Below are 24,625 nucleotides of genomic sequence, written 5' to 3' on the forward strand. Positions count from 1 at the left end.
ACACACAACTTCTCCTCCCACAAGAAACACATAAAATTTCAAAAGCTGATTTCAGAAAAATTACCTTTTACTACTGGATAAAATCATGACTGTATGTGTTTGTTTTGCTTTTCTATTTTACAAGAAGAGGTTCTGTTTTAAAATGAACAGTTACAAACAGTTGTTATGACTTAGTGTGTTTATAGTAAATAAACCACCATTTTAAAATAATTTTACCTTGCTGTGGTAAAATTGTATGGGGCTTCCCCACTAGATAAGCTGTCTATAATATAAATGAAATGATAAAATAAGTAAATCATCTGTATTAAAAAATTAAATAATACAGTAAGGAAAATAGTGTATGTATAAAATAAAATATAACGGTTTTAAAACAGTAATGACTAAAAGGTAACTCCACCCCTTTGGTCTTAAAATATGTAGAGATCTGGACACACAGGTCAGCTTTTTTGTGGCCTGGTTTGTCTTTATAACACACCCCAGGTTCTTGGCGAATTCACAGCATAAAAGCCCTGTAAGAATATATATTTTAATCTGTCTTTATTTCCATCAAAAACCTTTCCAATATTTAGTGGTTTATTTTGTTAAACCTTCTCCTAAAAGGGGTTTTAAATCATTTCTAGGGACCATTAAGCCTTATCGGCTTTATCTTTACAAAAGGCCTTTTGGTAAAAGATAACTCCTTTAGTTTTAAAATATGTAGAGCTCTGAACACACTGGTCATCTTTTTTGTGGTTTGGTTTATCTTTATAACACACACACACTCCCCACCACCCCCATACCATACAAAGGCTGTGAGAATATATATTTTTAAATTCAGTCTTTAGTTCTATCAAAAACCTTTACATTATTTAGTGGTTTATTTTGTTAACCCTTCTCCTAAGAAGGGTTTTTTAATAATTTCTAGTGACCATTAAGTCTCATTGGTTTTATCTTTACAAAAAACCTTATATTTATGTGATTAGAGATCCAAGACACTAACGCAAATGCTAATTTACATTAGATGTAGAAAACTGTTGGTGTGTTTTACAACCCCATACCCTCAGCCTCCCACCAAGATCAGCAGAAGATATAAACCCTGCCATTTTAAGCGGTTTTTCCTAAACCCTTCTCTTAAGCAGGGTTTTATAATCTTTAATACCAATTAAGCATTCAATATTTGGTACAAGCATTTTATCTTCCTCACTGATCAAATCATGAAGATCAGCATTAGGACCTTCTGCAGAATACACAGCATTTAGAAGCTCTCTAACCTAAATTAAATGTTTTTCAGTAATTCTGAGATTGTTCCTGGCAAATCCAATGGCTATAATAGCATTTAAAATGCTATCAAAATATATTTCCGAACAAAGTTCCTGAATTGTCTGATTTATGTCTTTATCTAACCAGTAACACAATTGTGCACTTCTTGACCCTCTTGATCATATGTGCACCTCCAGCATCAGTCAAGAAATCTCTTCCTCAAACAGTATTTCATTATGCCATAAAAGAAAACACGCACAAGAGACTTCATGAAGATTTTATGTTCTTGACTTGAAACAGGACCTGATGATTCAATGTCTAATTGTCTTCTGAACTCTTCAGCCTCATCTGGTCTCTGTTCTCTGCAGAAGCATACGCTTCCTTCTGGTGTACTGGTGAGTAGGCTTTGTGGAGTCATTAAAAAGGCTTCAACTAACTGCAATGGAGTTCAAATAAAGGACTTAATTACCTGCTGTAATGGGAGGAGAAAGAAGGGGTCTATAACAGTGCAGGTAAAAGTGCAGGAGTACCTGGGGAGTCAGAAGTCTGGCAGGTTGCCGTGTGTCAGAATTCCACTCTCTATATTGAATCCATGTGTTTCTGTACCTAGGAGGCTGATGAAGTGAAGTGCATAGGCTTAGCTGTGAAAAGTGGTTTGTAAATTGTTCCGTCTCAGGATCAGGCTTGACAGACTGGAGGCAGGGTGTTTTTTTGGTGAGGAATGTGCCCCTATAGGTATTTGGGTATTGTTGTCTTTGATAGATTCTGGCATGCAGTTTGTGGGGGGTACTGGAGATTGTTGGCAGGTTTTGTGTTTTGAGCTGTACGAAGTTGGCTTCAACCTGCCGAACATCTGACTCCCCAGGTACCTCTGCACTTTTACCTGTGCTGCTACATCCCCCTCCCCCGCTGCAACCCCAACCTGTCCCTCACCCACTGATGCCTCCATTTCCATTTTCACTGACTGGCTTTCTTGTCTGCATTGCATGCCAGGCCAGCCTCTGGCTTCTTTACTATTCCTTCCATTCAGGAACAGCAGACACACCAACTGCAGGTGCTTACTCAGCCTGACAAAGGGTTTTTCCACCCAAAAGCTTTCTAAGATACATTTCTCTAACTATACAATTGGCTTACTAAAAGATACCAGATTGTCTTACCTGTTGTCATTTAAAGTGGTAGACTGAGATGAGGCTGTAGGGGAATAGGAGGCCTCATTGGGGCACACTACCATGTTGTGTAAATGCCCCAGTGCCAGTGAGGGCTTACCTTACATACATACACAGCAGCCTAAGGTGCAGGGCCCCAGAACCCAGACTCTCCCTGCAATTATCTCCTTGACAGCTGGCAGGCTTTATGACCACAGCAGGGCCTAGCAGGCCTGCAGTTTTTTCAGCCCCCTGTGTCCTAACACAGACAGTCACACAAACACCCATATCACAAATTTTGCTTGTCAGCAGCCTGAGGTGCAAGGTCCCAGAACCCAGAAGCCTCTGCATTTATCTCCTTGAAAGCTGGCAGGTTTGTGGCCTCAGCAGAGGCCACCATCCCTGTGTGATGGGCTAGCTGGCAGTGATTTAGCCCAAGGGCTTTGAAAGGACAAAAGATGATTGGAGAACATGGGATTCCCTTTCCTACCAATCAGGCCCCAGAGACTCACCCTCCATGTCCCCTGATTGGCCCCTTGGATTACCTGGAGGGGGATAAAAGGGGTAATGGGGCTGACTCAGGGGAGACCAACAAGGGACCACAAGGAAGGAGCTTCAAAGAGCTGGCAAGAGCTGGGTCAGTGGGGTGGAAGCAGTTGCCCCAGAAGCACCTGATGGAGTGTGACCTGCAGGAAGCAGTTGGACCCTTAGTACCGCGGCATGCAGCTGGCAGGAGAGGCTCCCTGCTGGGCTCCAGGATCACCTATGAGAGGCTGCAGCCAGCAGGAGAGGCTCCCCGGCTCCAGCAAGCAGTGACCTGAGAGGTTCCCAGCTCTGCTTCCAGATCCTCCAATCAGAGGTCAGGCAGGTTGATGTGAGGCTGGGGCTCCAGGAAGGTCAAGACCCCTAGCAGCTTATCACAACACTAGCACTGGTGGCTGTGTGGTAGAGTTTCTGCCTACCACATGGGAGATTTAAGTTCAAGTACCTGGAAGGCATGAGTGAAGTAACAACGAGAAATCCTTGTTGCATTGGAAAGGGGTCATTATGTTTCCCCCCTTTCTTCCCCTCTACCTTGTTATTTGACATTTTGTATTTTGTGCCTTTTATATTTTGCCAGCCAGTGTTGTTTGTTGTGATGTTTGTGTTTTATATTTTGTTAACCCTGTCTTTTGTCAAGTGGATGAATAGATCTATGATTGTAAGCATCTAACCTTTGTTGAATCCTCCCCCCTCAGGGCATTGTAGTGTCCTCTATATCCCCTGGTTTATGCCTGTTATGTTCCCAGTACTGTTCTCTCATTAAAAGGTATATGGTTAAGTCCCCATTAGTGATCTAGCTCTGCTCTATATGGGGAGGAGAGTCCCTACACCTCCCACAGCACTTGTGCACCTCTTGGGGGTACCTCTTGGAGATACTGCCCAGGTTACATCTGCAGTTTTTACCTCCTGTACCCCTCTCTCTCTCTCTCTCTCTCTCTCTCCCTCTCTCTCTCTCACACACACACACACACACACACACACACACACACACACACACACACAGTGTCACCTATGCCACAAGTTTTGCTTATCAGCAACTTGAGATGCAGTTTCCCAGAAACCCCTGCTCCTATCTCTTTGAAACTTGGTAGGCTTCATGGCCTCAGAAGGGGCTACCATCCCTGTAGGATTCATCCAAATCAAGCAAGAAATGACAAAGTTATAGGCTGTTTTGTGCTTCCCCATTATAGCCTATGGGTGAAACATCAAAAGGGTGAAACTGAAACAGTACAGCAGTTTCAAAATGAAACAAAATTCAAAACAAAAGACTGTTCTGTCAAAATGGAAAAGTGCCATTTCACAAAGCCCTATTTTCTGATGTTTTTAGCCATTGTGCAAGAGAGTTGTTTGTGCAGTTTTAAATATAGGTTAGACAAACACTTGTCTAGGATAGTTTAGATAGGGATGATCCTGCTGCAAGCAGGGGGACGACTTCCTAAGGTCCCTTCTAGTCCTTCTGTTTTATAATTCTATATTGTGCTGGATGAACCAAGTACTTAATACTTTGGATGACTATGCAAAAATCTTCTTATAAGATTTGGCTGGAGGCTGGAAAACTGGTCTGGGTTCTGGTATAATCTTGAAATGTGTAATGTTCGTATAGAGACAATTGAGGACTTATTCCTGATAACTCATAATTGTAGTTCCATCACTTTCCAGCCCAAGAAGAAGTGACACCTAGATTCAAGAGAACAGAGGTTGTGATATACCACATTGTCAGAGTACTTCATCAATTAAGTAATCAGGCAGAATAAAAGAAAGAGGCAATTATCTCTTCCATCTCCATTTCCCCAGACATGAGATTATTCTAACAGCTGCAAATTAAAGCTTGTTCCTGCAAAATGTTCTATTTAACAATTGAGGAAGAATTAAAAGAAATCAATCTGCCAGTGGCCAGAGCTTCATGTGACTCAAGGAAGTTTCTTTTTAGCATACAGTAGGAATCTTTTAGAAATATCAAGAGTCTATTCAACTCAGGATGTACCTTACAAAAGATGCCTGAAGTGAAACAAATCAATTAAATTCTTGGTGGTGCACTATGATTTCATTCTTTCTGCCTTAGTCCAACTATTAAAATAACAGGATGCCTCCATCAGATTCTCTCAGAAGATATATTATTAACCCCTGCCTTTAACAGCACATTGGCTCTCACCAGCATTTGAAAGTCACTTGATATGAATCCAGAATTCTGTTAAGAGCTGCTTGACCACTTACACAGTTCTGCAACCAAGTACTCAACACAAACTTCAGAGATTGAAAAAAATAGCCTTCGTAAGTTATTATACTCACGTTGCCTACAGAAGAGAAAAGTGAACATTACCAGTACACAGAAAAAAGAATAGATCACAAATATATTTTCCAGCCTACCCTCTCATTAATAGAAATATTGAGCCTGGTACAGACACAGTGTAACTGAGAACATCCACTGAAGTTCATAACATTGGGCTCACTTTTATTAATGGAGTTGAACTCACTGGGCATGTCTATGTTGCCCTGTGGGGTGAGGCAAACTCTCAGGATCTCAATATTGTGCTGTTAGACAGGAGGGTGTGACACAATTGCACATATACAAACACACAAATCAATTTGATGTATATACACACACACACAACCAACTAACTCACATCCAGATTACCCTAGGCACATTCATACCTATCACCAATTCAAGCACATACACTATACACCCCCAAAATTAGACAAAAATCAATTGTTCACACCCGCACATCAGTACACATACACAGATCACAAATTCATATATCAAACACATAATGACATAAATATATACACACACACACACTCATTCACCAGTTCACACACATACAAACGACCTACACATAGGTAAGTTCCTAACTTGGCTGGCATGGTATATATGTGTGTGCTTGGGCTACCTGGGATACTTGGGGAAAGGTTAAGGTGAGAGAGAGAGTGTGTTAAAGTGTAGCAAGTGAAAGTTGCCAGAACTGAGATTAGAACTGGTGGACTAGAGAGAAGCTGGCTGAGGAACTGAGACTTGGGGTTAGTTAAGGTAGACTGGGACTGAAAACTGAGGCAGACAGCTGAGATATTGGGGGGGGCAGATAAGTGGTGGCAAGGAGGAGACAGCCAGGAAAGAGAGATAGAGAGAGGCAGAAACCTGGGAGCTTGGGGCTGGAAACAGGCTGACAGCTTAGAGACTTGGGGGGTGGTAGGTAAGTGGTGGCAAGGAGGAAACAGTCAGGAAACAGACAAAAACCCAACTCAGGGTTTCAAATTAACAGGTTTATTAGACAGACAACACACCACACAGCCCCATGAAGTTATTGGTACACACACAAGCACTCACAATGGCAGCAGGAGAGATACTCAGTGGAAGGGTTGGAGTCCAGGTGGGGAAGAGAAGCAGAGTCCAAGTCCTTGGTTGAAGAACAAGTAGGGATGAAAGCTACCTATCCAGGCTGGAAAGGGGTCCTTGTCCAGTAGGTGTTGTCCAGAGAGGGGTCACCAGCAGGGCCTCTGGGTGGATAGGTGGCGTGCCATGGTGCTGGTCCAGATGGAGAGGGCATCCCAAGGAATCAGTCTTCACTTCCCCTTTTATGGGGCAGACTACCTCTGATCTCCTTTGGGGAGGGCCTGTCCAGGCAAGGTCAATCCTGTTCCAGAGGGTTCCAGGTATTCTTACTGAGCATGTATAGCCTTGGCACAATGGTGTGTTGCCTCATCTTTTGTTTCTTGAATGCTGAGGGTGGTTCCAAGGGCTGGGTCATTGGTGTATGTATTGGTGTTGATGGTTCAGTCATTCAGAGGGAGTTATTTTTAGACCTACTGCCATTGTTTCTCAAGCACCCTCATTCATCCCCATTCATTCAGGAACCAAGTTACATAGGAAGGGTAGGTGTGAATCATGGCTTACACAACTGGGCCTGGGGACAGGATGGAGACTTGGCAAACAAAATAGAAACTTGACATGACTTATGCTAACTTACATATGTAGACCTAAATCATATAGTACAAGTAAAACAGTAATATAGAACAGTAAAAATCAATCCAAACATAATAATAATACAATATAAAGGAGAAAAAACAAAACAAATACAACTTGCTACCAAAATAAAATGCTGAAGCTTATCCTATGTCTTAGCTCACTTATACTTATCTATAGGGAATAGAGAGGGAGAGACAAAGTCAGAAATGGTTGGGGAAGGGGAGGGAATGCAAAAAAAAAAAGAAAAGGAAAAACTGGGGGTTTTGCTACATCTACACATACACATTTACTGTGCAATAACCGAAATTACTGTGCAGTACAGTTGCAGGTCTTCATGTGTATGCAAGTATTGAACAGTAAATATGGCAACTTATACTGTCTTGTAAATTTGATACCTGCACCATGAGTGTATAAAATTTATGGCCGATTAGTTACTGTGCAGTAACACACACATAGATGCCCTACTACACAGTAACACCATGTGTATGGACTGACTTGAAACCATCTTTAGTCCCAAATCAGTCCACTCACAGTTTTAATGCATGTTCGTGTGCAGACGCCAGCCTATTCCCACTTACTAAAAAGTAATGTGCTGCATAGTAAATTTAAGCTGGCATAAATGCTTGTATAGACATGCCCACTGAATTAAAACAGTGTTGATTTTTTTTAAAAATATGATCAAAATATGTAAGAGTTTAGGTCTTACTTTCAAAAGAAATTTGGCAATTAGGAGGTTAAATCCCACTGAGGGATAAAAAAAAATATTAATGGAATTTAGGACCCCTAAATCTCTACTGAAAATAGAATTTAGGCCAAAGTATCTACTGAAAATGGCATTTTGGACTTTGTGAAAATGTTATCTTCATCTAATTATATCCATTAGTTTCAATAGATCCAGCACCAGGGACTAAACGAAAGATAGGTGGATGAACTATGCACAGAAATGGATTTACTATAGGCAGCAGTGTAAACACAGGATGTCATAAAACAAATTAGTAAAAGATAAATATCTTTAATTTCTGTTACAACCTTTGTGATAGTCTTTTTATCCAACATTCAGTTGTATCATAGAAACATCTCTGGTATGTGAAAGATTCTCTTAATTTCTGTTGAAAATAAAACGTTAAATCCTCATAATTTTAATAACAGAGATTGTAAAGCAGGGGTGTCTAACCTTTTTGAATGTGGGGCCAGATCATGAACTTTTTATCACCCAGTGGGCCGGCAAGTCATATTCAAAGACCTCACAGGAAGAGGTATCAGATCAGGAAGTGATGTCACATGACCTTTGACACCAATGAAGTTGCAGGAAATGACAATGAAACGGGTCTGGAAATGTGGTTTAAAATCCAAAATAAAAACAATATAAAAGCAACAATGAAATAATACCAGACACTTGACTAAAATAAACACTTTTGCTTCTACTCACTTCTTAATGAATGAAAGAATAGGAATCAAAGGGGGGTGCAAACGCACCAGTGCATCACCCACCCCACTCCCCAATGCAACCCTGCTAATACCCAGCAGTCAATTTAGATTTTGAAGACCTGGGGTCCTTGTAGCCACTTTCATGTTATTCTGTGGAAGGAGCAGCAGCTGACTGGAGAGAAGCCAGTGAGAGCTTACACATGAAACAGTCTTCAAAAAAACCCAAAAAGCCAATGAAACAAAGAACAACACATCAACAACCTACATCTCTTCAGCCCAGCTAGCAAGCCGGCTCACAGGTGAAGCTGACAGTTAACCCTTTCCTCTCTGGTGTGGACCCGACCTGGTGCTGACTCCTGGCTCTGCTGGGACGGGCTGTCTGGGGGAGCGAGCCTGACTAATACCTCCTGCCAGGGTGCTGCCAGCTGAAATGCTGGGGGGTAGCAACAAATTCAACACTTAGGGGAGAAGCTGGAGTGCACATGTTGTAAACTGCCCTCCCTCCCCCAAAACCACAAACCCAAAACTGTAGCATTATTTTATCAATTCTGGGCTGAACAGGCAATGTTCTTTATAATGCTTTGTACTCTAAATCCTTCCTCAGTTTCTACACAAGCAAAACCCCATTATTCAAGCAAATTCTGACTGAAGGTTAATAACTGAGGAGAGATCTTGTAAGTTGGTTCCTGACACATATGCAGTAGTAATGCAAAGTAAGCGCATAACCATTTTGTGATCAGATACAAACATTGCCAGTCTGTATCCAATATTTACCATCTTCATGAGGTCACTGGCCTCATTTCCATTTAACAACGAGTTAAAGACAATACCGAGAAAAGATTTTAGAAATGCATAAGTGAGACGTATCAGTACTCAGCTGAATATTAGGAAAAATCAGTAGTTATTGGCCCACTATTAGAGCAGTAGTTCAGTTCAACAGGCTGAACTCAGGTAAAAATTTATTAAACTACTTGGATGGGTAGAGCCCACAGAATCCTTTCTGCATGTGATGGAACAACTCACATTCAGGTTAACAAATGTATCCATGTTTAGTTCCCCATGAAAATGAGAAAATTAAAGGGTAAGTATCTCACTTTTTGTTACCAACTAAACAGTCTTCTGTATTTAAGTGGAAATTACTTCTCTTTTGATAGCGTTTCCCCACTTTCCAAGGGTGATGAAAAACACATGCTGTGTTGTTCAGTTTACTGCTGTGCCAATAAATGTGCACCGAGTACTTCTTCACAGCTGCTCTTGCAGCGAGCATGTTCTCAGATCTTCTGCCAAAATTATGGATTTTTTCAGCATTTGCTGATAGAGTTCCTGCAGTCTAAAACTAATTCCTCGAAGATGCACCCCAAAGCACAAATGAGTTGTGAAAAAAAGGGCTTTTAACCACTTTGATTGCAAAATGATCTCTCTAAAATCTTGACATTTGATTTTATTCGTGCACTTCAAGTCTTGAACTTCAGAACTGTCAAGCTCAGACTCTGCTTCAGTCTAGTATTTCAAACATTGCGGCAGCTAGAGCATCAGGTCTTTTGCCAGTGCAACTGCTGTGCATCTGTTTGGTGTTCAAACCAATTTTTCTAAGCAAACTCTCCCAATTTATCTACACTTTTGGCAAGACAAGGGTCCTTTTGAAAATGGCAGATAACTAAATGTGTATATACTGCTAATGAAACAGTCTTGGAGGAGAAGGGTTATTTCCATACATGGGTACTGGAATTGTTTGAACTATAACAATTTCCATTTGTGACAGGATCTGCCTCCCAAGCACAGCCACAACACCCCCAGCAGCTGTTCTGACCTGTCCTGCCCCACTGGTCTCTTTCTTCTTAATCCTTGGGCAAGGTTCTTCTCATCCCATGTTCTGGCCCTAATCCCTGCCTGAGCAAGGTATTATTCCTTTGTCCTTCTTCTTGGCTCTAGGCCCCCTAGCCCTGCTTCATTCTCCTTCTTGTCTCCGGGCCTGCCAACCCTGTCTCAGTGTTATGAGTCCCAGACCCTCTAGCTAAGTGCTTGCCTGGAATGGCGAATATCTGCACTGCCAGCAACAACCATTACCTTATTGACCTTATTAATGTCCCTCTGACCCTAATGACCTTAGGTGCAGTAATCATAGCCTCTAGCCACCATAATAGCCACTGCAATGCCTCAATCTTTACCAGGGCTCCTACCCCCATTCAAGTGTCAGCCTGCCAGGCACTCATTTAGCCTCTCAGCTTTAGCCAGCAGAATCCACCAGACTCCTGGTCCCGGCAGGTATCTCCCTATTCATTGGGCCCCTTGACCTCTCTCAGCCTCTGCCCACAGCCCACCATGTCTCCAATGCCTTCTTGGCTCATTCCTTGGACACTAGTCCTATCTTGCCTTCTATCCACAAAGCATGCCAGATCCCAAACACTTGAACGACTCTTTGTTGGCTTCATCTCCTTAGACATGTAACTTTAGCCCACTGGGGTGGAGTGTCTCCAAGGCTAGGGACTGACATTCAAAAACTGCAAGCCTGAATAGATTCAATCTTTGCAGGTTAGTCTAACCTGCAGAGATTGAACCAGTTTGCAAGTGCACAGATATTCACTTTTCATTCTGGAAATGCAGGCACATGTTTGTACTGGCTCAGGCCAGGAGCCCAGGGGCGCTAGAGTAGCCCTCCCTTCCATGGACAAGCTGAGGGGGGGGGGGGAAGGGGGGAAGAGACATGGCCAGTACAGCTATGTGAAGCTTCAGTTGCTGATTTGCTTCAGAGGAGATTTGATGGCCATACCTCTGAATATGAATTGAAAAAATAATTTAAAAAATCAGGAGACCAACAAAAAGGTCCAAATCAATTTGAAGCCTCCAAAATAGATTCAGAAAGAATTCGGAGATATTCAGAGATTCAGGCAGTTCCCACTCACCACCGCAGAGAGGTGGACCCAGACTCCATGACAGTAAGTAGAGGGCAGGGGAGGGGCTGGAGAAAGGGAGGAGGGTACCATGGGGGGGACCCTCACCAGGCCCCATTCCCTGCCTGTTCCCCTAGCCCCCCTGAACACCCCCCAACTGCTCTCCCAACCCCATCAATGGCTGCCCCACCTGGCTCCAGTGTCCTGGCAGGTAAAAAAAAGCCCCACTCTCATCAGCTGCTGCAGTGGCTATTGAGACCTCTGGAAACTTATGGCAGAGCCCCCCACCCCCCCCACAGCACAGGGCAGTGGGGGGCTACAGGGATTCCCTCCCCACCCTCTGCCTGGCAGGAGTCAGTGACTGCAGGGATTATGTGGGTTTTGTTTGTTTTTTTAAGTGCCATGACATTGGGGCTGGGCGGGGCAGCCATTAATGACACTAGAAGAGTGGGCGGGGGATGGGGCCTGTTTGATTCAGAGATTCGTCCAAGTTGATTTAGGAGAGTCATTTGAATCACAGAATCAAATCACTGTCCCCCAAATCAGTCAAATCCAAATCTGAAGTGAATATTAACCACTTTGTACAGGCCTAATGGCCAGGCCTGAATAAGATAGAAGAGGGGTTTAAACCTCAACCTTGGCCTGCAGAGTTCAGAGGGTGGGGGAACAGGGAGTGTGGCTAGACTGCTGAGAGCTATACCTGCCCCAGTGGTTCCCTAACAGCCAGGAGCACTCCCAGTACACAGGAAACTTTTCCTCCTCCTCCCCTCCTCCAGCACCACCATGTGGGGAGAGGGGCTCTGTTGGGGGGCTCTTCCCTCTCATCCTCTCCCCCTGCCACTGTGAGGTGGGGACAGGAGTTCTGGGGGGCTTCCCAGTCCAGGAGGGAGACTCTTCCCCCTGCTTCTCCCCTACTGCCACAGGGTGGGGAAGGGGGCAATATACCAGGCTGCCTGGCCCCAGAGGGGGACTCTTCCCCCAGCTCTTCCCTCCCCCTGCTCCCTGACACCACCATGAGGTGGAGAGGGGGGTCTCTGTTCAGTGCTGGAGGGACTGACTCTTTTCCCCTCCTCTTTCCCCTGCTGGCAGGAAACAGGGAAAGGGCACTCTGTGAGGCCCTGCCCAATCCGGGCCAGCTGGGGTGCAGGAAGCAGCTGTAACTGAACCACAGCTGCCAGGGGTGGTCCCAGCTCCCCAGTCCGGCCCACCCTCTCTCATCCCCAGCCAAGGCAGCCACATGGTGGGGCCAGGCCTGGCAGCTATGGCTCAGTGACAGGGACGCTGAGCACTGTCAGCAGATCAGCCCAGCCTGGGGTGTGTGGCTGGCAGATAGCCAGGCAAAGAGCTACCTGGGCCAGCTTGGAGGTACCAGTGGGCCTGAAGCCTGGCAGCCACCCACCGTGGGGGCTGGCTGTGGACCCATGAGCCCCTGCAGTGCCTCTGAGCCAGCCTGGCTAGTCTGCTGGCCACATGTGCCAAGCCAGGTTGGGCTGCTGACAGGGCTCAGCGTCCCCGTCATTGAGCTACAGATGCCAGGGGTGACCCCATCTCCATGGTCTGGCCTGGCCCAGCCTCACCGTGCAGCTGCCTCTGCCGGGGCTGAGCAAAGCCAGGCTGAGTAATGGGTGTGGGACCATTCCTGGCAGCTGCATCTCAGTTACAGCTGGTCCCTATGCCCCGGCTGGGCTGGGCTGGGCTGAGCTGAGCAGGGCCCCACAGAGCCCCTCTCCCCGCCCCACAGTTGCAAGGGAAGGGGGAGGAGAAGAATAGGGAAGAGCCCCCCCAGCACTAAACACAGCCCCTCCCCTCTCCACCCCATGGCAGGGGAAGTGGGTAAAGGAGCAGGGGGAAGAGTCCCCCTCTGGGGTTGGGCAGCCTGGCATACAGCCCCCTTCCCCACCCCATGGTGGTAAGGGAGGAGCTGGGGGAAGGGCCCTCCTCCAGGGCTGGGCAGCTCCACAGAGCCTCCCCCTCCCCACCCTATGGTTACGGGGGGGAGGGGAGGAGAATGAGGAAGAACCCCCCCTCCAGTGCCACATAGAGCCCGCCCCCCAACCATTCGGTGGAGGAGGAGGAGGAAGAGTCCATCCAGCGCAAAACAGAGCCCCCCTCTCCACCCCATGGGGCAACCAGCCTGGCATGGTCCCATTAAGGTGAAGGCAGCAGGGAGAAGGGTTAATTCCTCCCTCTGTCCCTTCTGCCCTATAGCCAGGGTCTGCCAGCCCCAGGGGCCACTGCCATAGATCCGTCCCCTCTGCTCCCCAGCAAACAGACAGATCCTGGATGCAGCGAGGGAGAAGGGAAGAATTAATGCCTTCCCTGCCCACTTTGCCTTAACAGGGTTATGCCAGCCAGTGTCTTGCCATAGCCCAGCCCTGCTCAGGCTAGAGACAAGAGGGGTGAGGCCACCCCTGCTCTGGAGCAAAGAGCAGAGCCCTGCCCAGAGAGCATGCTGGATGTTAAACCAGGAAGGGGTCTAGGACAGATATTGCATAAACCAGTTTGAGCTCAATCAGTTAAGTCTGATACTACATTCAACTAGTTTTATCTCAAACCAGTTTTGGCCATTTTTAAACTGGTTAATGTGTACTGAATGTCTGTTCTGTTACAGGTTTAAACCAGCTTCTGATCACTTAAACCAGTTCATATGTAATGTCTGTCCCTGGCTCCAGATTCCTTACCTGTGGTTCTCCAACCACTTCAAACGTCTACTCAGAACATAAACAGCTCAAACCCCAAAAAACTGTTGTGTCTCAAAAGTATTCAACAACTCCTTCCTCAGGCTTTTAGCCTTGAGCTAAGCTTATGTAGCCCTACTGCCTTGCCCTTCCAGTCACCTGACCTGCAGTCTTCAGGACAGGATCAGGGAATTTCCTCTTCTCTAATTTTTTGCTCTGGCCTGGCTATTTACCACTTACACCTACTGCCTACCTTACTTATCAACAGGATTATCTCTCTGTAGCTAGCTTCTCTGTAACACAGCACTCACTTGTTTCTAGCAGCAAGGGTTGGGTTCTCCTGCTATACCCCTCCTCACTTGTAACTCACTTATTTGTACTATCCTCATGACCCTACTTTATGATGAACATCCTTTAAGTTAAGGAGGGAGTCATTAAGGTCTCAAGAGAAATGTGCAACAAGGGTGAGTTCATTATGTAAGTTACTTCCTATCATAATTGCCAAAGGGATTTCTTCACTCTCTTTGCCAGCTCTGAACCTAGGTATTGAAGCCAAGGTTTTGATTTTGGAATGTTCTGAACAGCTGGAAACTCTGCCAAGCGGTTGGGAAGCCCTTTGTTAAAATGCTGTATGGACTAGGTATTGCTTACTAGTTATGAACAATTAGCAAGCGTGTGGAAAGGGAGCAACCTACAAGAGGTAGAAAAGACTCTCCACTACTGGAAAAAGCAACAAAAAAGTATTGTTTCCAAAAGCTGTTTTGTAATACCTAAAAAATGTGACTGTTCAAAACAATGCAATTTCACATCCGTTTCTTTCAAAAATATCATATTGATCTACCTAGATGTAGGATGAAATGAGAGCAGAGATGCTGGGAATGAGGAAAGCGTGCAAAGCCTTGTAAACAAAAACAGAAGGGCTTCTGCAGAAGGAGAGGAGAAATGGGGTGGATCTAAGTGAGGATGATGAGGTGACATGGTCAGGGCTTTGGAAGAAGATAATCTTAATAAGTAACAGTAGTCTGCTAATAATCTGCTAATGCTGGGGACTGGCCCTGACAGCCCAGGAGGTCCCTTCAATCCTATGTTCCTATTCCTAGTTTTTCTGGTGGCTGCACTTTGCGGGGACCCAGTCCCCTAGGTTCAAATTAGGAGTGAACTGAAGGTGTGCTCAGTGCAAATTTCACAGCTGTGCCCTAGCTTCTGGTTCCCTGTGGATCTTTGGTCAGAAACCAGTGAAAATCTGCTGAGAATAGGTCTGTTTTCAGTAATGTGCAGAAGCAAACTTGTAGGCACCTAGGGAACTTTCAACTTCTGCAGGGAAGAACTTAATTTAAGCACCTCCAGGGTTAGGTGGCCACAGTCGGTTTTAGGATCAGTATAGGACTTAGGCACCTCAAAATACAGAGCTGTCCTTAAGTAGAGAACAGACAATGTGAGAATCGGGAGTGCAACTGGACTGTCAGACAGGCTGAGCGCCTGTGCCTAATCTCATTTGTAACTCACTTGATTTGGTGGGCATTCTCCTGTTTTAGATTACCATCACTGAGGAGCAGATCCTGAGTTTCCAGAACTACAGTTAAGAAAACTGAACTAGAGTCACCTTTCATTTGCAACTGCATGAATCAGGAGTAACCTGAGAGTGAGGTCATGTAAGTGATAGGATAAATAAAGCAAACATCTTTATTTATCGGTTTAAAAAATTATGTTGATTTGAATTTCATTGAGCAATAAAAATGTATGTTCCCATGATGTTATTTTTGTCTGCTTCTTTTAAGACTATTATCTTTTTTCATTGTTTTGGTGAATTATTTCCTTCATAGTTTAGGCCATCCTACTGGTGGAGGAATGTACTCCAAGAAACACTCTACAAATAGATTTCATTGTCTTTAAAGTATCCGCAAATGTACTAGTTTACAGTACTGTACTAATTCAATGAGCAAGTCAAAATTGCTTAAAAAATCTTGCAGGAGGTATTTTAACTGTGATCTATAGTTTCTATGCTGCAGCTTCCCCAAAGACAGTCCTAGATCAATATCTGATTTTTTTCATATGCACTAGTGGCTATTGAGTAAACATTGCACTGTTTTGACTTTTAGGTGAATGAGAAAATAATCTGGCCCTTACTTGTCACACTTAAAGTTAGGTTTCAAATGTTAATATGGCAACTATATTACTTTCCAAATAAGTGTTCATCCTGCTGCAAATTATTGTATTTTCCTGTATTTTATCTGTCAAAAAACACTTAATTTCAGTATCTTTGTGGGTTATACTGGTCTGGAGGTAATATGAGGGAAGTTTATCAAGCAGTTTTCTCTTTTTACCATGAGCTAAGGAGGGTACTTCTAGCACCAAACTTTCCAGCTAGGGCACACTACCAAAATCTGGCCAGCACTCAATCCTGGATCCAGCCACGTGAGTTCAGGCCCAACCCCAAGTGTTCAGTTCCAGCTGTGTACCAGCCAACCCTGTATGCTCAGATCTGGCCACATGCTGGCACACTTTGGTGTACAGGGCCACATTATTTGGCTTACAGGACTCCCCATGGGTCTGGAAATTTGGCAACAAGGGAATGACAATTAACACTGCCACTGCTCTCCCATTGCCAAATTTTCAGACTTGTGGGGAGCCCCACAGGCCAGACAACACAGCTCCCTACACTGGATCTGGCCCATGGGCAAGAGGTTAAGCATCCTTGTAATAAACCACCTGTCAGAGCCCTCCTTTTAAGGAGGTATGGATTATCTGTGTTTACTGGAGTACTTACTTTGAGGAATAGTGAGTTTAAAGGGGTATCGGTTATCTGAGAAGCATTTTATACACATGAAAATGCAGCATTTAGTTTCAAATCCAGTGAAAAAAATATCAGAATTTTCATTCAGAAGGAACTCTTGAAGTTTTTCTGCTTCAGACTAGAACAAATTCCAAAATAAATTTGCAGTTTTCAGGATAATTCAATATTTTTTTGACTGACAAATAAAATAATATAATATAAAACAAAATAAAGTCAACGCCAGAACACTTTAATCTTATCAGGCAATTTTTTCAAATTTATTTTTTTCAAAGGTCAATCAACAGTTTTCTGCAAAACAAATTGTTTCTGACAGACCACCATTTTCTAATGGAAATATGTTTCATGAAAATTTTCCTGCTCAGCTTCAATATATTTTGTTTTCTGTACTCCAGTCATAGCCGTGCATTTTCAAATGAACAAAACTTTCCCCTGTCATTTTCTTAATCTACTTTCCTCTGGGTATTGTGCTGCTTTTGAAACATTAGTTTGGTCCTCTAACTCCATCTATTGTGCAACAGTGCATTACAGCTAACTTGCCAACACTTTGTTTGTATTAAGGCTTACCAAACAGGTAACATTACTTAACCAATTATATCCATAAAAACAGATTTCTACTCTCCAGCACCTGTTCTAGTTTTATAGCCTGTGTAGCTCCTCTGAAGAGCAGAAGGGTCTGATTCAGCTACAGCTAGTACTTGACACACAGAAATGGGGGACTATGGAAAGAAGCTAAACTAAAAATCAAGAGGGAGAGAATAAGAATAGTGGGGTAAGAAATAAGCAGTACAGAGTATCTCAATAGGGGAAAGCTTTTCACAGAATTAACACAGAGAAACTGAGAAAAATAACTTTTTTTTATAATCAGAGAGAAGATATAGGGAATATTAATAAATGTATACAACAGGTTTGTGTTTTTACAAATGGAGCAGATGAAGGTTCCCTTCAGATCTTTAGAAGGCAGAAACCAGCAAGAAGTGCGACATTCAGCTAAACTAAAGACTCGGAAGCTCATAACCTATCAAAGTTCTCAAAGTATGGCAAGTTGCTCTGGGCAGGACTGGTTCAGATCAAAATGGAGGAGAAAACAGCACATGAAGGAGAAGCACTAAGACAAAAAGCTCAGAAACTGATTTTCAGAGTTTCTGAGCAAGTGTAATCAAATACACATATGAAAATCTGATGTAGCTATGCACACATGGCTCAACAGAATGCACCCTTCACATATGTGAGCAGGACCATTTCCAGAAGTGATGCATGTAGTAGATTGCTGAGTGGTCTGACATGAAATGAAAAACAACTTTTTCATTCCTGCCACATGGTACACATGAAATAAGGTATCTGGACATACAGGGGATGAGGGAGTAGTCTCTGGTAGCCCATAGTTAATTTCTGATATCCCTAAGCTACAACCTTAGACAAATAAGCCAGAGAAGGATCTGGCCACAACCATTCCAGTTAGGCCTATTTCCTTACCTCTTAGGAACAAGCACTAATAAAGCAGTCTTGGCAGAAGGCTGCAAGCACATTCTAGCCATCATATTAGGTAATTGTAGCCCAGGTACACCCAAGTGTGCACCCTGTCCGCCAATGGAAGTGATGGTGGTCAGCCAAGACTGCTGAGAGAGGGGCCTGCCATCTGGGAGCAGTTCCCTCTCCTCTCTTCAGAGTCAGCCTGAGACAAAGCACTAAACTATATACAAATGTATTGCTACAGTAAATAAATATGCATAAGAAACATTGCATATATACAGTAAAATTAGTATGTGACACCATATACAATTACCTACAATCAACATATTGCACCACTTTGAGGCACTGCAAAAACATGAACTGGGTGATTCATAGCATATGCAATAATTAACCCCCTTGCACAGAAATAGCATTAACACTTTGGAACAGGTAAGTCAAGGCATTGACACTAGAAAGACATATGAACGTCAACTTAAATAAACCCAGGTAGCCTGAGGTAGGAATACCATAGACGTACACAGGCAACAATATAGGTAAGTTCTGATAATAGACAATAAACACATATAGGCAACGAAGACAAATAAACCCATATAAACTCCCTTAAGGAGTACCAAACAACAAGCACCTCATTGGGTGTTCCCTGGAGACCCACTACTTTAGAGCCCCAAAATGGGGACATGCCCCCTCCCACAACTGAGGAGGGTGGAGGCGGCAGACCCTCCCACCCAAGCCCATCTCCCCTGCAGGACCCGTTTCCCCAGCAACTCACACTCCCGCTCTGAACCAGCCAAGGCTCATCTCCTGGTGGTCAGTCCCACAAGGGCCTCTCTCCAGCAGTGCCTCCAGGTCCTCTCAATAGCCTGGTGCCCTGCACTAGGCCCCCAGGGTGCTCCCATGGGAACTGAGCCCTTACTGGCTCCGGTTCCCCAGCCTAACACAAGGGGTCCTTCCCTTTCCTGGGCCCTGCTCTGGGCACAAGGACTCTTCTAATTTAATGCAGAACCACACTGTGGGGCTCCAGCTACTCAGCCTAGAGCCGGGGCTAACTTGAGCAGCCTCGAGCTGTTCCCAGAGCCAGCTCTCCATGCGCTGACCTGTGCACCAGGTGGGGCCTGAGCTGCTTCGAGCTGCCCCCAGGGCCGGCTCTCTGTGTGCCGATCCACACGCCACCTACCCAGCTGCTTGCCAGGTTCGCAGGCTCAAGCCACCTCGAGCAGCTCCTAGAGCCTGAGCACTGTGCACTGATCTGCGCACTGTCAGGCGGAGTCCCAAGGATGGTCATTTCCAGAGCTCCTTTCTCCTCGCTGTGTCTCTCTCTCTCCAGCATGCCGAGCACACTCTCCTTTTATACACTTCAGGGGCCCCACCCCCGAAGTTCTCCAGACCTGGCAGGGCGCAGTCTCAAACCAGGTCCAAACTGCTCCTTGCCCCGTCCCTTCGGGGTAAGGGCATGGCCTTGCTTACCTTGGCTTGCTCCTGATTGGTGGATGGGCTCCACCAATCAAAACTGCAGAATCTCGAGCCCAGGAATCATCCAGAGCTCAAAAGGTAAGTCTGCTACATAATCAAAAGCTATCAGAGCGCTCAGAGGAGAACAACATTGGTGGGGTGCTCCCTTGAAGAGTGGTGATGCTCGTTTGTTTGGGATGATCTAGTAATTTAAGCCAGTTTGTATATATTGTGCTACTTCTCTTGTATCCTGGTGGTAGTACTAATATTCAGGTGTCCATACGCTTTTGTGTCCTTCACCATGTCACTGGAATTGAACCAGGAAGAGCAGAAGGGTAAATCTAACTTATTATTTACTGCGCCTTTCAGACAGGTTGATTTTCACATATGGCTGATGTCCCAAGAAAGCAGGCTGGGCAGCAGGTTCTGGGATGAGTCATGCTGGATTGAAAGGGGCTTGGGAAATGGAGTGATTTGCAGGGATATGTGCAGTGATGGGAGGCCAATTTTTATGGAGGGGCTAAAATTATGGATAAGGCTGAGACAAGGATGCTTCTGTCCCAAGTTACTGGTGATTGAAGAGAAGCATCCTTGTCTCAGCCTTATCCAGAGTGGTAGAAGAAAATCCAGCATAGCAATAAAATGGGGGTGAGGTGGGGAGGCAGAGAGAGGAAGAAATGACCCAAGTGAGATGAGTTATGTATCCATTGTCACTGACATCACCAGGAGGCCCCCACCTGGTAAAGAAATCAGAAGTTTCTAAGAATATTAATTCTGTCTAACTAAGTGAGCAGTACAATCAATGCAGATGCCAATGGATTAAATCTAACACTTTATTTTTCCTTTGCCTTATAGCTGTCACAAACTTTATTACATTCATTCTAAAGAGAGCTCTCTGAGCTTAACTTTCTTCTATAGCTCATAGTCACTTACTAGCTAGAGTGACTTAATTAGGGAACTGCACTTTGTCGTTTATTAACAATACCCATGTTAAACCCAGCAATGCTTTTCTCACTGTTGTGAATGAGAGATGCATCTGGCAGAATGGACTGGCTTTCAAAGCAGTGCTTAGGGTATTACACACGTTAGTCCCCAAACCGCTGATGCAATGACTGCGCTTATTGTAAGCTCTTTGGCTGCCTGTTCAGTGTTTGTACGGAGCCTGGCAAATGGGGTACTGGGCAATGATTAGGACTGGTATACTAAGAGCTGTTGCAATGTAAATAATAATCCTGCTCACTGCTTTGATAGCTCAATCCAGTGTCCTGCAGAGACTTAGAACATTTATCTGCACAACCTGCTGTGAGCACGCAGGGCTTTTTTGTTTTGTGACTAATGTTTAAAAAAAGTTTCAGTTTCTCCCTCCCACTCTGATCCCTGTTTATCACATACTTCCTATTCAGATGGAGAACAGAGGAAGGGAAACCAAGCATGAGACACGGAAAGAGATGTAAGAGACCAACATGTCTCTCCAAGCTTTGAGAACCTAAACATCACCGAGTTGGTAATGGTAACAAGGTTCTAGCTGCACTCAAGGCTCCAGAAATGTTTCTCTTCAGATTTATGTTGGAGGGACATAGCCAGTAATAGGAGCAATGATAAGTTATAACAGATTGAATCAAATTGCTTTCACTATCCTAAAAGCTACAGCTTATTGCTTGGCTCCATCTTATTTACAATAAACCGGAAATAGACCCAATTTACTGAATTTAAGCACTGTGTTTCTACATCTTCCTCTTTATATAAACTGGAAGTTTGTAAGTTCTGTTTTATAAAAACCTCAAGTGTTTCATGCCCAAGGAGAATGAATTAAAACATTTCTCAAGTACTTTCATTTTAAAATATTACACATCTGCCAAATTAGCTATTCACGAACAGCATGTTTTGATTTATTAGCCTTCATCTAGACTTTAGCAAATATTTTAATATAAAAAATTATAAAGATGCTTTATGATATTCAACCAACTCTAGCTAAGAACTAGAAGAGGGCATATATGCTGACTAAATGGAACTGTAGCCTGCTGATTAGAAAAAAGATGAGTTATTGCAAAAAACAAAACAAAACCCAGACTCTATTAGACTGCACATGAAAATAAAAATGTAAATTAATAGTGGGACACTGTTTTCAAGGAAATCAGAATGGAGTTGGAATGCCAATATGTTATATACAGCACGAGTCATGTTATTCTCCAGCAGAAAATTTGTTCTTTGGATCATTTAGAAATGAATAGCAAAAGAATTTCTCAGAATGGGAAAAACAACCACATTCCAAAATTCGAGTCAGGAGCAGGGCATATTTATTTTTCTTACAAAATCCTAAATACTGGAGAGGATTATACTAGAAGATATGATTGATATAAATGGTGTTCAGTCTTTTGGCTCGGTGTGTCAGATGAGTGGTATGGGACTGGTCTACAGGCTGGATTGGGCCCTGCACACCGGGATTAGGCTCAGTGCAGCCTCAGCTGATTCCCATGAGCCAGGATTGGTCCCTGGTGCTCCACACTGCCCCTGCCCAGCCTGGCATGCCAGGATTGGGCCACATGCACCCCACTCCCAAATTTTTAATCCCATGGAGAGCCCTGCAGGCCAGGAGGCATATTGCTGGGGGACGGATCTGACCTGCTAGCTGTGGGTGAGCACCCCCAGTCTATATTGCTGTGACTGCGCTGGTGTAAACAAAACCTGAGCCAGTTTTAAACAAGCTAGATCAGGTACTTGGGTGACATGAAGGCCAAGGTATACTGGTGTCCAAGTGTTCACACAGGACCAGGCACTGGCATTTTGGTGCTGCTGTCTGGGGTGATGCACTATCTGATACTGAAACCTGGCTAGCTTTTCCAGCTACCTAGCCAATTGTCCTTCAGGTTGTTAAAAATTGTGTAGCCACCAGAGAAAATCATGGTCTATTCTTAACATGAAACATCTCCCTAGAAGTAAGCATCAAAAATACTTGGTAAAGGTCACTACAGCAAGCAGTTCCTTTCTTGTGGTTGCATACTAGTGCTCAGCTTTGTTCAGGGTTTGGCTTGCATAAGCTATTACCTTATCCTGACCTCATTCAATTTGTGACAAAACAGCTCCAATCCCAACATCTACTGCATCATTGTCCAATAAAAAGGGTAACTGAGGATCAGGAAATGCTAAGATAGATGACATCAACTGCCACTTTAGCTTGAGGAAGGTATCTTGGCATTCCTTAGTCCAGATGAACTTCATCTTGTCAGAGCGCTTATGCAAGGGATTTGTGATGGTGTTGACACCTACCACAAATCTCTTATAATAGGAGGCAAGACCCAAAAATCTGTGCAGATATTTTATATTTTGGGCCAGGTTTTGACAGCCTCCAGTTTCTCTGGATCTGGACCTACCCCCACTGTGGAGATCATGTGTTCTAAAAAGTTCACTTCTTTGCAGAAAAGCTAACATTTTGCAGGTTTAATTTTTTATAGGCCTCCTTCAGCCTCTTAAGCACTACTTTCAGCTTCTGCAAGGGCTCCTGAAAGGTTCAGCCTATCATAATGCATCCAGGTACACCAGACAGGAGGTCTCTTGTAGATCTGCTAACACAATATCCATCAGTCTCTGAAATGCACTGGGGGAATTGCACAGCCTGATAGATATAACATTAACCAAAATAACCAAAAAACTCCTTCTTAGTGCAAAAGGCAGTCTTGGCTCTGTCCTCCAGGTGCACTTCCACCTAGCTCAGGAGTATCCACTAGCTCAGGAGTTCCCAAACTATGGTACGCATACCTCTAGGGGTATGCAAGACATCTTTGAGGGGTACGCAGAAGACATTGTATAATGTGGATTAAATTTTCATTATAATAATAATTGGCATTTAAGGGGTTAAATATAAAATGTATGCTAGTAGGAGTATGTGGGCAGTTGGTAAATATGGAAGGAGTTATGCAATAAGAAAAAGTTTGGGAAACTGGGCCAGCTAGGTCAAAAATGGAGAACCATTGGGCTTTGGTCAGGAGGTCTTGCATGTCATCAGTCTGAAGAAAGGGACAGGCATCTTTACCAGTGATGTTAGTTAGTTTACAATAATTCACACAGACCCACACACCTCCCCCCTTCTTCCACACCAGCACCACAGGGAAGGCCTGATGATGACTCTGTCCTCCATTGCTTGTAGCTGCTGGTCAAACTCCTGCTGAAAATAGACGGAAATGGACAGGCCAGGCATTGTCAGTGTTGATTTGGTGCTTTGTCAGGCCTGTACACCCTAGATCATGATCTCCCAGGCTGAATACACCCACATAGTCCAGTAGGACTTCCTGTGCTGCTCTTGCCTGCTCAGATTTCAGGTCATGATGACTTAACCTGAACTCATGGTCCAATTTTTCTGCTGTCCATTAGAGGTTATCATCTTCATGTCCAAGATGCTAGTTCTTTTCTGTACTCACTATGCTTATAGTGACTGACCTCTCTGATAGGTTAGCCACCTTGGGCTCAAATGTCCCAATTATGGTGCCTTGATATGTGACCTGAGGTTCTGTCGATGTATGGGCAACATGCCCTGGGATTTCACCCCTGTGGCAATTCCCACCAGGAATCCGAACCCCTCATTGGGCTTAGGCTCAAGTAAACTCTCTTCTTCTCCAAGACACCATTGCTTCAGTTTGCCAGTGATCATCTGGCAAAGGAGGAGGGATTGCTATATTTTTTTCTGCTATGACTTCACATACTCTTGTTTGGCCCTCAGTGGTATACAGGGGGAAACGCCTTCATAGAAAGAAACAGGACCAGTCTGCAAAGTTCATAGTGACTGGAAATTTCTTTAAGTAATTTGGTGTCTAATAAGGCATCCTGATTGACATTCATCAGGATATGATGAATGTACATGGTAGCTGCAGGCCTTGGAAATCAACACCAGCACTCCACTTTCTGAAAATTGAGAGAACATCCTCATTAGCTGCTTTGATCACTAGCCCACAGGGTCAAAATCCCTGCAGTAGTTTGCTCCCATATCCAGCTACATACAATAAATACCTGGGCAACCAAATCTAGGAAGAATT

The 24,625-nt window shown here is 44.2% G+C and overlaps 1 long non-coding RNA gene across 1 annotated transcript; it reads right to left on the minus strand.

The window, feature by feature from the left end:
• Positions 1–1,351: 1,351 nt before the first annotated feature.
• Positions 1,352–22,709, minus strand: LOC109320277. Its single transcript, XR_002103767.1, has 3 exons — positions 22,698–22,709; positions 9,430–9,435; positions 1,352–1,675 (listed from the first exon to the last, which is right to left on the minus strand). It is a non-coding gene; the product is annotated as an uncharacterized LOC109320277 (long non-coding RNA).
• Between the last annotated feature and the right edge of the window lie 1,916 nt (positions 22,710–24,625).

Source organism: Crocodylus porosus, unplaced genomic scaffold (assembly GCF_001723895.1).
Source record: "Crocodylus porosus isolate Cpor-Errol unplaced genomic scaffold, CroPor_comp1, whole genome shotgun sequence".
Lineage (NCBI taxonomy): Eukaryota > Metazoa > Chordata > Crocodylia > Crocodylidae > Crocodylus > Crocodylus porosus.